A 16,125-nucleotide genomic window follows, 5' to 3' on the forward strand; every position below is an offset into this window, starting at 1 on the left:
TAAGAAATGATTGACCTAGAAATGGTGAGTCTGCCTTAGGACCTGTTCCTTGTTTGGTTGTGGACTTAGGGTAGACTCATTAGGATCAACAGTCTAATAAAATTTTAATTACACATAACTGGGGGCATGTCAAGTGAATCTTAGGAGTGGATCAGACATGGAACAAATCACAAGATTATAATCAAGTTATTCCTACTAAATTCATAAGTCTATTTATATAGACCTCTGGTATAGAGTCGTCGGCGTAGTCGTGTCGGCAATCTAGAATATGGCTAAATACATAATACAAACTATAATACCCAAATTATACAAAATTTTCTGCATTAAAAATCAATAGACAAATACATAAAATGAAACTAAAAAGGGTATCAAACTATCAAGAGAAAAACACATACAATGTAGATTAACATCCACTAATTATAACAAAATGGCTAAGGATTGTTAAGTCCTCTCTTCTTATAAATAGCTTTGAAGCAAGCTTGCCTAAGCTTCTTTGTTCTTTCTGTCAATTCCATACCTGGCAATTTCTCCATCATCTTCTTGTGCCCTTCTAACGTCTCTATCTCCTCCTTTAATCCCAACTCCTAATTTTTTTTAAAAGGTAGATGCAATATATTTTTCATGTGAGTTCACAAAATTTACAATGAGTTAAGTTTATATAAATATAAATCAGGAAATCGTAGTAAATCAATTGATTTGATGTGGCATATGCCTAGGACCTATGTTTAGTTATAAAGAAACTAACAATTAAAATTTTAGAAAATACCAAAACTACTTTGGTTACCAAGTGCATGAGTAATGTATAGAAGGTTATTATCATAATTTACCTTGGCATTTTCAATGAGGGATTGAAGGCTCTTAAGTTTTCTATGAGGCCATCTGTTTATGTTTAGCTCTCTGCATCTTTTCTTCAACACTGTTAAACTTATCCCTAGTTCCTTTGCTGCTATGATTATCGGCATCTCAAAGTACTTCTCTATCTCTTCAAACTCCAATGGTCTCAATCTCTTTGCCACCTTCCGGCCACCGTGATCAGTGGTGGCAACACTAGAACTACATGTAGCCGCACCACCGGATTTACAGTCTTCACTGAAACTAACCAATGGTAAATTACCATCCTCCCAACAATCCCATAAGCTTATATCTTCAAGGGGATCAAGATCGTGAAACTCATTTCTAGAAATGATGTTTTGATCTTTGTTAAGTACTGTGGAAACGTTCTGATCGAGCACTTCATGCAATTTTTCCGACAACTCGTAATCATGATGGTTGAGCATGTCACCACTGCAAAAATCCAAAAAAAAAACTCAAGATAATCAAATCAAACACGATGAAAGAATCTTTTTGATCACTACAAATCCAAACCATGTTTTGATCAATGTCGACAAAATCACTTTTCTGTGCGTAAGATGGTGTAATGAGTGACGTTTATATATACCTGAAAAGATCTTGATGATCAAAGTACTGAAACCAATCGAGGTCATCTATGGGGTTTTGATGATCTGCAGGTGGATCCATTTGTGAGGGAGAAGTAATTAATAGCAAATTGTTGGGAATGCAACAAAACAAGTTAAGCACTTCTGAAAAATTGATATATGATTTCGGTAACACTCGCGGAATATAAACTAGTGAAAATTACAAATGAAATGGAATATATATAATCTATGATGTTATGGTTATTGTGTATCTAACAAATGAAGAGAAAATGAATATATATATATTCTTTGAGCCGTAACCTTCTTCTTCAATTCACACACATATACGGATATGTTGCTGCAAATTATGACTTGTGTGCCTCATGCATTTAATGCATCACATGCCTACTGCATATACTTGACTTTGAAGCTACGTACCAGTTTCCAATTTCCCCAGTAGCACAGTTTTCATTAGAAAGTACTCCAAGTCTTCACACATGAACCAGTTAGAAAGTACTCCAAGTCTTCACACATGAACCAGTTAGAAAGTACTCCAAGTCTTCACACATGCAAATTATGACTTGTGTGTCGCTATAGGTATGTCGTTGGCTCTTGTTAAAAACCTATAGCGACAACAAGTCATCGTAATAGAGTAAACCTGTGGTGACGACAAGTCGTCGCTATAGGTAACTAATAAAACTTTATTTTTTTTAACCCCGAAAATATGATTGACAAAATCTATCCGACGAGACCCTCGTAATACCACTCGACGAAATCGAAGTTAACAAAAATCTCCACTTCGTGGAGGAACCAGTCAAAATCATGGATCGGGAAATCAAACGAACAAAACAAAGTCGTATTCCTATCGTGAAGGTCCATTGGAACGCTAAACGAGGGCCTGAGTTCACCTGGGAACGCGAAGATCAAATGAAATAAAAATACCTACATCTTTTCCCAAACTCTTGATGTCCCAGTCAAATGCAAATTTCGGGACGAAATTCCTTCTAACGGGGGGATGATGTGACAACCGTCAAAATTGAGTCAAGTCAAAGTCAAACAAAGTCAACAAGTCAAAACCAATCGACTCAATTAACCCTTGTATATTAGGGTTTACACTATGTAATTACTGTACAATGCAATATCTTAATGAGAGAAACATCATTTGGAAAGTTCGTGTGTTGAATTTCCTAAGTAAACATTGAACCAAAACGATAAAACATTATTGCACACTCATCGGGAGTGTGTACGACACTAAAACACGGTTTAACGGGGTTTACGAACCTTGCGTTGTGAAGCCGAACACTCAAATTAATCACAAACGAAACCTCTCTAAATCGTTTTCACTCTATCTCTTTCTATTTGAAATCTCTCCCAAATCTCTCTCAAAAGTTACTTTAACTTTTTGTAATCATTTGGGTCATATCGACCCTTAACCGGGTCAAAAACCACTTGAAACGGGGTAAAAACGGGTAAAATAACCTTAAGGAACCAAAACTCTCCTATTAGAAGCGAAAACTCTCATGAGAAGCCTCTCAGGACCGAAGCCTCTCATGAGAAGCCTCTCAGGACCGAAGCCTCTCATGAGAAGCCTCTCAGGACAGAAGCCTCGCATGAGAAGCCTCTCAGACAGCCCATGCGAGAGGTCTCGCAGACGACCCCTTTTTACCGGTTTTTCGACTACGACTTCGTTTTAACTCCGTTTTTCATTATTTTAACGTGGGATTTTCACCCAAAACTTTATTTTATAAACTAAGGCCCCAAAATATATAAATTTCCAGGGTTTTTATAAAAATATATTAAAAGAATTAGTGGTTGAACTAATTATTGAGGGAATATTTGCTTTTCCTTAATTTATGGCAAAAGCAAACCACCACCACCTCACTCTATGATTAGCCACTCTTTCCCACTACCCCTTGTCTCCTTAGTGGACCTTTACAACCAATCTCTAGCTCTTCCCACGTTCTAAGAGCTGGAGGATTGATCCTCTCTCCTCATTCTCCATAAAATTCTTTCATTCTACACTTAGCAACCAAGAACACTCTCCAAAATTCTCTCATCTTTTCTCTCAACTTCAAGAACTTCAAGGATTTCTCCAGGGATTTCTTTCTTCAATTAGTAAGTATCTTCATCATTCACATAATTATTAAACTCCATTCTACTCAAATCATTGATATCTTACACAAGTTCCATCTTATTCGGTGTTAGATTCTCGAATCATCAAGACATCTTCTTAGTGTTCTTGGGTTGAACACTTCCTCTCTCTCACTTTCATCTACTGAAACCACATAAGGTGAGTTCATACCCCTACATTTACATGTTTTTCTTAAGTTTTAAGGGGGGAATACAAGTAAAATCATCAAGAACACAATTAAACTTTTTCTAACAGATTACATCAGAAAAGATGGACGTTAATCACGGACTGTTTTGGTCAACTTAAATATTTTAGTTTTCAAAACTGTTCCAGGTGCAAGTAGTTCAAACTCTTAGCTTTAAAATGGCTACTTGCACATCTCCATATGATTTTTCTACAATTTATGGTGATTTTTACAAAACTGCCTGTCATTTCAGAGGCAAACCCGGACCAGTCTGTGATTATGAACATTTTCACCTCTGTTAGAGATCACTAAAAATCATGATAAAATTTACGAACAAACTAGACTCATATTCCAAACTCTCAAAATTTGCGGATTTGGATTTAGAGCTTTGATGATTTTTCTATAAATTTTCTAAGAACAGTAACAGAAACTGTTTTCAACGAAAAGTTGCTGTTAATTTCATTTCACCTTGTAACATGTTGAGCAAGGTGTATATCTTTATGTGATTATATGTTATTGCAATATATGACATTTTATCTTAATATTTAGACACACATCAGTTTACAAATGGATTTGGTCATATAAAATATAAAGAATAACAAGTGATTATAATCAAAGTACAACCGATACATTCAAACATTTAATAAACTATTTTGAATATAGTTTGCATACATTACTACGTACTACCCTTGGTTGATAAACTATAATAGGTATAGTTTATGATACATTACATAACACATACATTTAAAAAGGGTACATTTATACAAAGGATATTTTCATTAAGCAAGGTACGGCCATACGGTACCAAGTTTTCATAACACGTAATTCCGTTAATGACTTTGTGAGACATTTACTTCAAATTACCATTAAGTCCTGTATTGTAACCAGAGTCTCCTTGAGGGAGAGCGTGATACTTGTGTATAGATCTATATTGGGTTTGACAAACCCACACCTAAACTGCATGCAACAGTTAGACCGATAGGTCTGGGGTGACAAATGTCATAACATTTCCGACGCCTGAAGAACGTCGTTTTAGGCAACCTTGGTCATAGTATGGTTATAATAAACTCACATAAAGTATTAATAAACATTGGAATTTACGGAAACTTCATTAAAATTTAACGAGTTTATGTCGATTTAAACTTGCATTGTTTTACTATAAATATGACAAATTACTTGTACATTTCGGTCTTTGGGTTTTAAGACTACATTTACACATTAAGGAAAATATTGGATTTTCTAACACAAATACTACTTTTACAAACGAAAGGCTTTTAATAATACCAAACAAAAGCTTATGAACTCACCAACCTTTGTGTTGACACTTTTTCAAACAACTTGTATTCTCAGGAAATCATTAAACAGGTAATCAAGTGCTTTTGAGGATGGGACGCTAAGGCGTCTACTATTTCATATTTTGTCAACATATTGTAATTGATTCGTAAACATGTAATTCATACAATGATGTAACTTTTTTCAATTATATATATGTTGGTTGTGTTTGCTTGAATTACTATTACAATTGTTGTTATGATACTATACATGAAGTCCTCCACCCCCGGACGTTTCCGCCATCCTTGGTTTGGGGGTGTGACAGCGAACTACTCGGCCTGATAAATCCCTTGTCTAACAGCTCCTGCAGCTGCGCAGACAACTCCTTCATCTCGGGAGGAGCCAACCGATATGGTGCCTTGGCTATCGGAGCCGCACCAGGGACTAGGTCGATCCTGAACTCCACCTGTCGCTCCGGAGGTATCCCAGACAACTCTTCTGGGAATACATCCGCGTAATCTCGCACCACCGGAACATCTGTCACCGACGTCTTACCCGCCTCCCGGGTATCCATAACATAGGCGACATACCTAACGCAACCCTGCTAAAGATAACGCCTAGCCCTCGCTGCTGAACATAGCGCTGGTCCATGCTGTGGCCTCTCACCGTGAATCAACAGCTCTCCCCCACTCGGGGTTCTGATCCGAACCAACTGTTGCACACAGTCGATCACTGCCCCGTTGGGGCTCAACCAATCCATGCCTATAATCACCTTGTTCCCACGCAACGGAATGAGAACCAAGTCTACCAAATAACGCTCCTCGAACAACCTCAAAACACAGTCCCTGAAAACCTCTGACGCTCGCACTGGTCGATCATCCGCAATCTCGACCTCTAAAGGGCAATCCAACATGCCCGAAGACTCAGGAAACCTCTTGCTAAGCGCAAGAGAGACAAATGATAGGGTAGCACCCGAATCAAACAACACTTGAATTAGGATACTGTTCACATGGAACGATCCTAAACAAGACACATCATATGGCACATAAATATCATAAGCAACATAAAATAAAAGCTAGGGAGAAGAAATCATACCCGTCAGCACATCGAGTGCGGCGCGTGCCTCCTCGGTAGTCAACTGGAAGGCTCGACTCCTCACCACTGGAGCCTCGGTCTTGCCCTGCCGACCATCAGTAATCCGCAGGGTCGCTGGAGCTGGCGCCTTCACTAGCGCTGCTGCTGTCAACTGAGGGCAATTGGCCTTTTTATGGCCTCGCTGGTTGCAGTGGAAACATAGCAACTCTGATGTCTGGAAAGTGGGGGCAGGGGCGGTACAATCCCTGCTGAAGTGCCCCGTCTTGCCGCACTTGCAGCAGCCAGACGCTCCCAACCTAGAAGCTCCCTCATGTGGTCTGCTGCATATCCTGCAGCGGCCCTGGCCCTTCGACCTAGTATCTGCTCCCTTGGGCTTCTTCCTCGAAGCCCCAGTAGGATGCTCTGTCTCAGCCTTCTTCTTCCGAATGTGCTCCAGATCAATCTCCCTCTCCCTGGAAATCATGGATTCCAGGGTTGGACATGCTGAGAAGCTGACATGCTCCTGAATATCAGCTCTCAGCATGTCATGATAGCGGGTCCTCTACATATCCTCATCTCCCGCATACTGGGGCACCAACAATGCCCTCTACCGGAACTTGGCGGTAATCTCTGCCACCGTCTCTGTCATCTGCCTCATATCAAGGAAATCCCTGGCCAACAGCTAAACCTCCACAGCTGGCGCAAACTCAGCCCTGAACCTGGTCACAAAGTCCGACCAAGTCATACCCTCAATAGCCGAGGCTCCCAACGAGTCGCCAACCGACTCCCACCAATACCTGGCCCTATCTCTCAAACAACCTACGACATATCGTACCTTCGACCCCTCAGGGCAGAAGCTCGTCAACTGTGCAGACTCAATGTCTGCAATCCATCTCCTGGCTGCGATGGGGTCCTTAGCCCCATGGAAATTCGGCGCACCACTGCCCATGAAGTCCTTGAAGGATAGTGTGCGTGATCCTGACTGACTGAATGCTATATTGCTCCTGAATGCCCTGAGGCGATCCTCCATCAGCTCAATGATCCCTTCCTTGATCGACCCGAAAATCACCGGGGTCGACTCAAGGATACCTCTCGTGACCTCAGAGGCGATGAACTCGCATAGTCCCGCGTCCACTGGCTCAGAACCTGCCCCCGAGCCCGATCCTGAACGGGATCCTGATCCTGAACCTCCTCCTCCATGACGTGTGATCATCACCATTCTGAAACATAACACATAATCGTCAGAATCATACATTAACCTCGGGAGGTTTCATACACTCTACAAGTTTCCTGGTTCCATCTCGGCCCTCCTTGACTCGAGTACGGATCCTTTGCTTTCAGTAGTATGGGCCCATACTACCTTCCACATCTATCCGTACTTTCCTCAAGGATTGCTTCGACTTCACCAAGTCCCTTCTACTACTGCTGCTCTCTTTGCTAATCCCATCCTAGGCTTACCCTAGGGTAACTCTCCTGCCTACCCTCCGCCATCAGTTGCATAAGGAATTCATGCTACCTTTACCTAACTAGCTCGCGAATACCATTACATATCACTAAGACCAGATAATTCTTCGAATGAGAGGTCCTACCCTACAACGGTTAGACTCAAACAAGAGCTGCGCAATAGGGCTGGACCTAACCTTCTGAAATTATGTAGTCCTCGCAATATGTAACTTAACGTATTCGTTTACTAGTTAGCTAAAGATAACTAGAACTCCTAAAAGCACGAAGCTAGCAGCATTCGATCATTGAGTAACCATACCAACATGTCTTATTCAGGCCATCACACTATTGACCAATAAGCTCTAACATATAATCCAATAAGCACATGTAACAGGCATATAAGGCATCTTCCTAGATCCTTTAGCCCTAATCTAGCATGCAGTTCTCATACATATACAGTAGGCATATAAGGCATCATTCCTAGATCCTTAGCCCTAATCTAGCATGCAGTTCTCATAATCATATCGTAACATAACATGTATGGGTATCTTGGGGAAAGCTTAGTTGAGCTCGGCCGGTCGCGCACATCACACATCTTGTTCTTTTTCTTAAAACCTTTTTATTTTAAATTTTGGAAAAACTATTTTCTTGTAAAAATCTTTCAAGCCCTCGATTTGAGTCCAGACACCCCCGAAGGTGTGTCCGAATCCCTCAAACCAAGGCTCTGATACCAACTTGTAACGTCCCAATTTTTAAGGCCAAAAATTTGATTTTAATTAAGTAACTCATAAAATAGTTTACCAAAAACATTGCCAATGTCATATCAATTTATAAAATTGTAACTACGTGTCTCAAAACCATATCATCAACAGTAATAGAAATCAGAGTACAATTCCAGAAAACTCGATGCAGAATCATGTGTGAGTGTGATGTGCCGCTACCGCGCCTGCTCTTTCCCCTTCGCCGAAGAGGCACCTGAAACAAAACTGAAAACTGTAAGCATGAAGCTTAGTGAGTTCCCCCATCATACCACATACCATACAATCTCATAACGAAACATACTGCCAGGCAATTCTGGGGTGCCCGACCTACTCGGTCCGGCCATTCTGAGGAGTGATACAAGTGAGCGTGGGTTGAATCCAATACTCAGAACTTATAAGCACTCATGAGTGTTATAACAACTCTTGCTATGTCCAACATCTTATATGTGACAACCCGAAATTTCTATTCTGTACAACCATTCACTTCAATAGAAGTCAAAACTATTTCTGCTAACTTTCAAGTTTTTAGGAATAAGTTTGAGGGTTTATAGATTAGTACTTCAGGAGATAACAGGAGAGAGGATGCATTAGGGTTTATTATGCAACAATAAAGTCCCAAAACTTCAAAAGTTTGGAGTTTACGGCCTAAACTTGGTGTTTACGGCCGTAAACCCCAAGAGTATATATATGACACTTAGCCGTTTTATTCACCTTTTCACTTTTCAAGAACAAAACTCAAATCCTCTCAAGTAGCATCCGAGTTTTCCTTCTAGATCTTCAACTTGTAAGTGTTTCTAGCCCTAATAAGTTGATATCTACCTTAATCTAGTGATCTAACATGATTCCATCCGTGAAATCATTCTAAAAGGTTAGATCTTCAAGTTTCACCAAGAACACACACTAGTGTTCTTGGACTTTTAGCACCTTTTCAAGCCTCTATCTTGTAAGTACTTCTATCCTAGAGTATAATAAGGCTTGTTACATTTCTATACATCAAGAAAACAACCAAGAAACGCAAGATCAAGGTGTTTACGGTCCAAGGTGTTCTTGGACCGTAAACCCTAAAAAGGGTGCCAAAGTGTACCCTAGTCCCTTCTAAGCCTTGGAAACTAGCCTAGATCCCTTCCTTAATGTGTTTAGGACTTGAAAACATCAAAAGACCACAAACCATTTGGATTTACGGCCGTAAACCCAAAGGGAAATGGTCTAAGGACCGTAAACTCCTAAAAAGGAGTGAAATGGTGCCCTAACCTCTTCCTAAGGCTTAAACATGAAGTAGGAATGCTTCTTGTGATCTTTAAGGCTTCAGAACACAAAATGGTCAAGAAACATGAGTTTATGGCCGTAAAATCATGGGTTTACGACCGTAAACTCAAGGAGTTATGGTCACAAAACCGTAAACTCCAAGGAAGTTTACCCTTGAACCCCAAACTCAATAGCAAGGTCCTACCACCCTTAGATGCAATCCTTATGACTTATAGCACTTAAATCAAGTGTTTTACATGTCTTAGGATGTCTTAATCTTGGTTAATTAGTTGTTTTATGACTAATTGGATACATATATGTGATTATATTTTAACTAGGATCATTGTGTGTGTACAAGTCTTCACTTGACACTTAGGATCCTACATCATTCAGTTCATCCACAACCACCCACTACAGGTGAGTTCATACCCCTTAATCAACCTTTTAAATGATTTTAAATGCTTTAATAAGGGGGGAATACAAGTAGAAAACAACATGTTATAGAATCAATCACATGTGATTTATAACTGGTTTTCAACCAACTGATTTCACATACTTCAAAATGTGATAAACACAATGGTTTTCAGTCCTGTTATACTTTGTTATCAAATGAATTACTTTTGAAAGGTTTTATAAAATGACATCAAGTCATCATTATTATTGTTCAAAACTCTTAAATGTTTTACAAAACCTCTTTCAACTTATTGTTTAAACCATATCTATACACGTATGTTTCATGTATATATGTATTGATATGAGAGCTTTCATTCTTCATTCAGTTCCAACACTCTTGGGTAGCAAGGGTGTATAAACCTACTTGGACACTCAACTTACATTCCAGTAAACTATTATAGGTATAGTTTAGGGGATACAAAACATTATTCCTACTACAAGGAATTACACCAGAGTCAGTTCATTCATGAGTCTATACTAATACATCAATATGAAGAGATACTAATACATCAATATGAAGAGATACTAATACATCAATATGAAGAGATACTAATACATCAATATGAAGAGATACTATTACATGGATACTTTTACATAGATACTTCTACATGGATACTGTTACATAGATACTATATGATGAGATACATTTACATATTATATGTGTAGATACTATTATATATGTACGGGACTAACCATTCTACACCCAGCTGTTAGCTACATATGGAAAATGCACATCGACGGATGTCCACGGTTAATACTATTCGGCATCTTCCATGTCGTGTTTATCCTAGTACCAAAGGATAATACTTAAATGATTATATAATTTCCCTTTTACTTTTATTTTGTGACACATTCACATAAACGATGAGGTAGACTATATATTTATAATAATAGTCACATGGGAAAAACTTTCATTTACACATAAATGCAAACTTCAAAGCATTCGGGTCTTGGTAGAAGACTACCTTTTATACTAGTAGGAAATATGGGATTTTCTAGGGTTTTCACACTTATATCAAATGTGTCATCATCAATTGCATGTCTTTCATATCAACTTTCCAAATTAATGACACCATAATACTTATGAATTCACCAGTTTTATGCTGATCTACTCTTTCAAAATAACTTGTATTCTCAGGTCACCAGTAGACAGGTACGATGACTAGGTTTTGAGAAGACGGAGCACAGACAAGACTCGTCTTTTATTTTGATTACATATTTTGGTGTCTTATTACTATGAAAGAACACTCATGTATTAAAACTTTAATTTTAATGCAATGGATGATGTTGTTGCTTGTTTACTACTTTGCACTGTTATGATACTTTACATGACATCCTCCACCCCTGAACGTTTCCGCCGTTCCGGTTTTGGGGTGTGACATTAGACATCTACAAGCCAACTCATGACAGTCTTGATTCATATCTACTTCCAACATACGACCGACTGTGGAGAATTTGAATAATATGATATACCATAACATAATTATTCTGGAAGTCAAAACATGCAAAATGAAATGATAGTAAACGATTGATAGAAGATAGCAACACTTTACTTATAAATAAACAACAACTTTTATTTATCATCAAATCTTAATTACACTTTACAAATTTCAAAGCTATTTAATTAATAAAACTAATATCATCCTTCATCCCTATGCGCCTCGCATGCTGGAGATGCTTAACCCTACCCAGTCCCTTCATGAGGGAATCTGATGGGTTCTCATCCGATGATACCCTCTTTGCGACGAGGAGTCCTTCTTCTATTCGATGCTTGATGAAATGGTAGTTTCTGTCGATGTGTCTGGATCTCCCGTGATCCCTTGGTTCCTTGGCTAAGGCAATTGCACATTCACTATCACAGAAAATCTCCATAGCCTCCTTTATAGCTGGTACAACCCCAAGGTCTCCAATGAAGTTATTTAGCCATATAGCCTCCTTTTCTGCCTCGCTTGCCACTATATACTCTGATTTGCAAGTTGAATAATCCACTGTCTCCTGCTTGGAACTTTTCCAAGAAATTGCTCCTCCATTTAAGGTAAAGACCCAGCCTGACTGAGAGCGGAAATTATCCCTATCAATCTGAAAGCTAGCATCACTATACCCTACTACTCTCAAGTCATCACTCCCACCGAGGGTAAGGACCCAATCCTTAGTCCTCCACAGGTACTTGAGAATGTTCTTTACCGCAGTCCAATGATCCTTTCCAGGGTTCCCCTGATATCTGCTGACCATGCTCAACGCAAAGGCCACATCAGGACGAGTACAATTCATAGCATACATGATCGAGCCTACAACGGAAGCATATGGTACTCGACTCATCTCAGCTATCTCAGCCTCTGTACTCGGGCTCTGAGTCTTACTCAGTCTGGCGTTACTCTGGATCGGTAACTCTCATTTCTTGGAATTCTGCATGCTGAACCTATTCAACACCTTATCCAAGTAGGTACTCTGACTAAGTCCAATTAGTCTCTTACTCCTGTCTCTCAAAATCCTTATCCTTAGGATATAGGCAGCTTCTCCAAGGTCCATCATAGCGAAACACTTCCTAAGCCAGGACTTCACTTCCTGCAGAGTTGGGATGTCATTTCCTATGAGTAGTATGTCATCCACATACAATACCAAAAAGCTAACTATACTCCCACTAGCCTTGACATATACACAAGATTCATCTTCGCTCCTCGAAAAGCCAAACTCTTTGACTTTCTCATCGAAACAAAGATTCCATCTGTGAGGTGCTTGTTTCAATCCATAGATGGATTTCTTAAGCTTACACACTCTATTAGGGTACTCTGTATTGACAAAACCCTCTGGCTGACTTATGTAAACATCATCAGCCAACTTTCCATTAAGGAAAGCGGTTTTGACATCCATTTGCCATATTTCATAGTCATGAAATGCAGCAATGGCTAACATAACCGTAATAGACTTAATCTTTGCTACTGGTGAAAAGGCCGCATCATAATCAACTCCCGGAGTTTGAGAAAAGCCCTTTGCAACCAGTCGCGCCTTATAAGTGTGCACATTACCATCCATCTCGGTCTTCTTCTTGAAGATCCATTTTGCACCCGATTGTCTTACGACCTGGTACATTGTCAACCAAGTTCCTAACTTGATTGTCATACATGGACTGTATCTCGCTGTCCATAGCTTCTTTCCATTTAGCAGCCTCAGGGCCTGCCATGGCTTCCATGTAGCTGTTAGGTTTATCCAAACTTACCAGTGTGTTATTACTAATAAGTGTATCACCTTCCGCAGTAATATGGAAACCATAGTAATGCTCAGGTGCATTCCTAACTCTCGTGGAACGCCTCAGAGGCATGAACTCATCTGTCGGATCAACAGGAGTTTCCTCCTCAGGTTGATTGCTAGGGTTTGAGGTTCCTTCACCACTTGACTCTTGAATTTCTTCAAGGTCAATTTGCCTCCCACTGTTTCCTTGGCTTATAAACTCTCTCTCGAAAGACTCCTCTCCTTGCTACAAAGACCAGATCACTAGATCTGTAGAAGAGGTAACCAAAGGATCTCTGTGGGTAGCCAATGAAAATACACCTCTCACTTCGTGGTTCGAGCTTATCATGAGTATCACGCCTCACGAAAGCCTCGCAACCCCAGATCTTGATGTGATCTAGATTGGGAACGTTTCCAGTCCACATCTCATGAGGTGTTTTGGCAACCTTCTTTGTAGGGACTAGATTAAGGATATGGGCGGTAGTCTCTAAGGCATACCCCTAAAATGAGATTGGTAGCGAAGATCGATTCATCATGGAACGAACCATATCCAACAAGGTTTGATTACGCCTCTCAGCAACACCATTCAAATGTGGTGTCCTGGGAGGTGTCAATTATGAGACAACCCCACATTCCTTAAGATAGTCAAGGAACTCTGTACTAAGATACTCACCACCTCGATCAGATCGAAGCATCTTAATGTTCCTGCCCAACTGATTCTCAACTTTCTGTTTAAAATCTTTGAACTTTTCAAAGGTTTCTGACTTATGCTTGATTAAGTAGACATATCCATATCTACTAAAATCATTAGTAAAAGTCACATAGAAGCGATTAGCATCTCTTGTGGCAGTTCTGAAGGGTCCACACACATCAGTATGTATGAGTTCCAACAAACCCTCACCCCTAGCACAAGTACCAGTGAAGGGTCACTTTGTCATTTTCCCAAGTAAACAAGATTCACAACTATCATCTAATTTTAGGTCAAATGACTCCAAGACTCCATCCTTTTGGAGTTGGCCTATGCGTTTCTTGCTTACATGTCCAAGACGACAATGCCATAATGATGCTTTATCCAAGCTAGTGGAAGAATCAATACACAACATATTATTTCCTAGGTTATCTACAACCGACACAGTTTCATACACACCATCACAAGGTAATGCTTTAAAATAAAGAAAATTATTAAAAAAAGCATTAATACCACCACATTCATTATCAAACGAAAAGGTAAAAACTTGTTTGTACAAACCATGAAAGGAAATAATATTTCTCGCCATTTCAGACGAGTAACAACATATATTCAAATCTAATGTTAACCCACTACTTAGCGACAATGAGTAAAATCCAATATTGGTGACTGGTGTAACTTTCCTATTCCCCATGATCAAGTTTATCTTCCCATGCTCCACATTCTCACTTCTTCTTAGTCCCTGCAAATCAGAACATATGTGTATTCCACAACCTGTATCAAGGACCCAAGAATTAGAATAGGGTGAGTTATTAGACAATATAGTGTATATACATGCATGGTTAGGTTTTACATTCCCATCCTTAACATCTTGCAGGTACTTCGGGCAGTTTCGCTTCCAGTGCGACTTTTCATGGCAATAGAAGCATTCAGCCTCTTTAGGGTTAGCAGAAGGAGTGTCAAAACCTTTCTTGGTTCCACTTGAATAGGAGCTATCAAGGGACTTTCCCTTGGTACCCTTCGAAGGGATCTTCCTCTTCTTTCCTTTGCCTTGCCCGATTGCCAAGACAGGGGCCACGGTAGGAGTAGGAGTAGTAACAACCGACTTACCTTTAAGACCACTTTCTTCGGTCTTCAAAAGTCCTTGAAGCTTGCTGCATGTAACTTCCTCCTTGTTCATGTGGTATGTCATTCAGAATTGATCATAACACGAAGGTAAAGAGTGCAAAATGATATCAATTGCCAACTCCTCAGGGAAGTTGACATTCAATTTCAGCAAATGGTCCACGAATCTTTGCATTTTCTGCATGTGGCCCGTGATGGGTTCACCATCCTTCATTCGGGTTGTTATCATGGAGGAGATAATTTCATACCGCTCTTGACGAGTACTCTGATGGTAGTAGTCCATCAAGTCCTGGTGCATCTCAAAAGGGTAATAGTCCTCATAGGACTTTTGGAGCTCAACTGTCATTGTAGCCAACATGATACATGCCACTTTGGTAGCATCTCTCTCATGTGCCTGGTATTCAGCGATCTCCTCAGGATTAGCAAACGACTCATTAAGTTCCTTTAGATCCTTGTCGAGGACATAAAGTTGGATCCATTGAAGATGACTCTCCCACAAAGGTTCATGAGAGAGAAAAAGCAGGTAGGGTTTGAGCCAGAAGCAACATTGTTGGAAGACATCTGAAAAGAAGAAAGACAAGTTTAGATTAGATATAAAGATAGTCCTTAATAAGACACCTAAATGTAATATTAAGGCTAGGACCCAACACAATATTTTATAACTTGGAAAAGGGATGCCGTAATCCAAGCTATAAAATATTTGAAGGTAGGTGAATGACGATTCACCAAGTTCCACCATGAAAAACGAAATAAATTATTAGGTTTTAATTGGATTTGAAACTCCTAGATTCTTTGAGATTCATTGAACTTTTCAATGGCATGTTTCAATCTCAAGTGTGCCCTTCAAGTTTTGTGACTGGGATGCCGAGGATCACAATACAAGGTGTGAAGTAACCATGCAAATTACTTGGTACTCTTAATGTTTATCACTCAATCGATGTGTCGGTTAACCACACGCGCTCCACCGACCTATGATAAAACTTAAGCCACCCTTTTCCTACCTTGTTAAGTCCAAGTTAGTGTGCCGGTTAACCACACGCTCCACTAACGACTTAAACAAAGTGCAAAGTGTAATTTCATGGGTTAGCACCTTATTCACATTTTCC

This window comes from Lactuca virosa, chromosome 3 (genome assembly GCF_052849685.1).
Source record: "Lactuca virosa cultivar CGN04683 chromosome 3, Lactuca_virosa_CGN04683_v6, whole genome shotgun sequence".
Classification (NCBI taxonomy): Eukaryota; Viridiplantae; Streptophyta; class Magnoliopsida; order Asterales; family Asteraceae; genus Lactuca; species Lactuca virosa.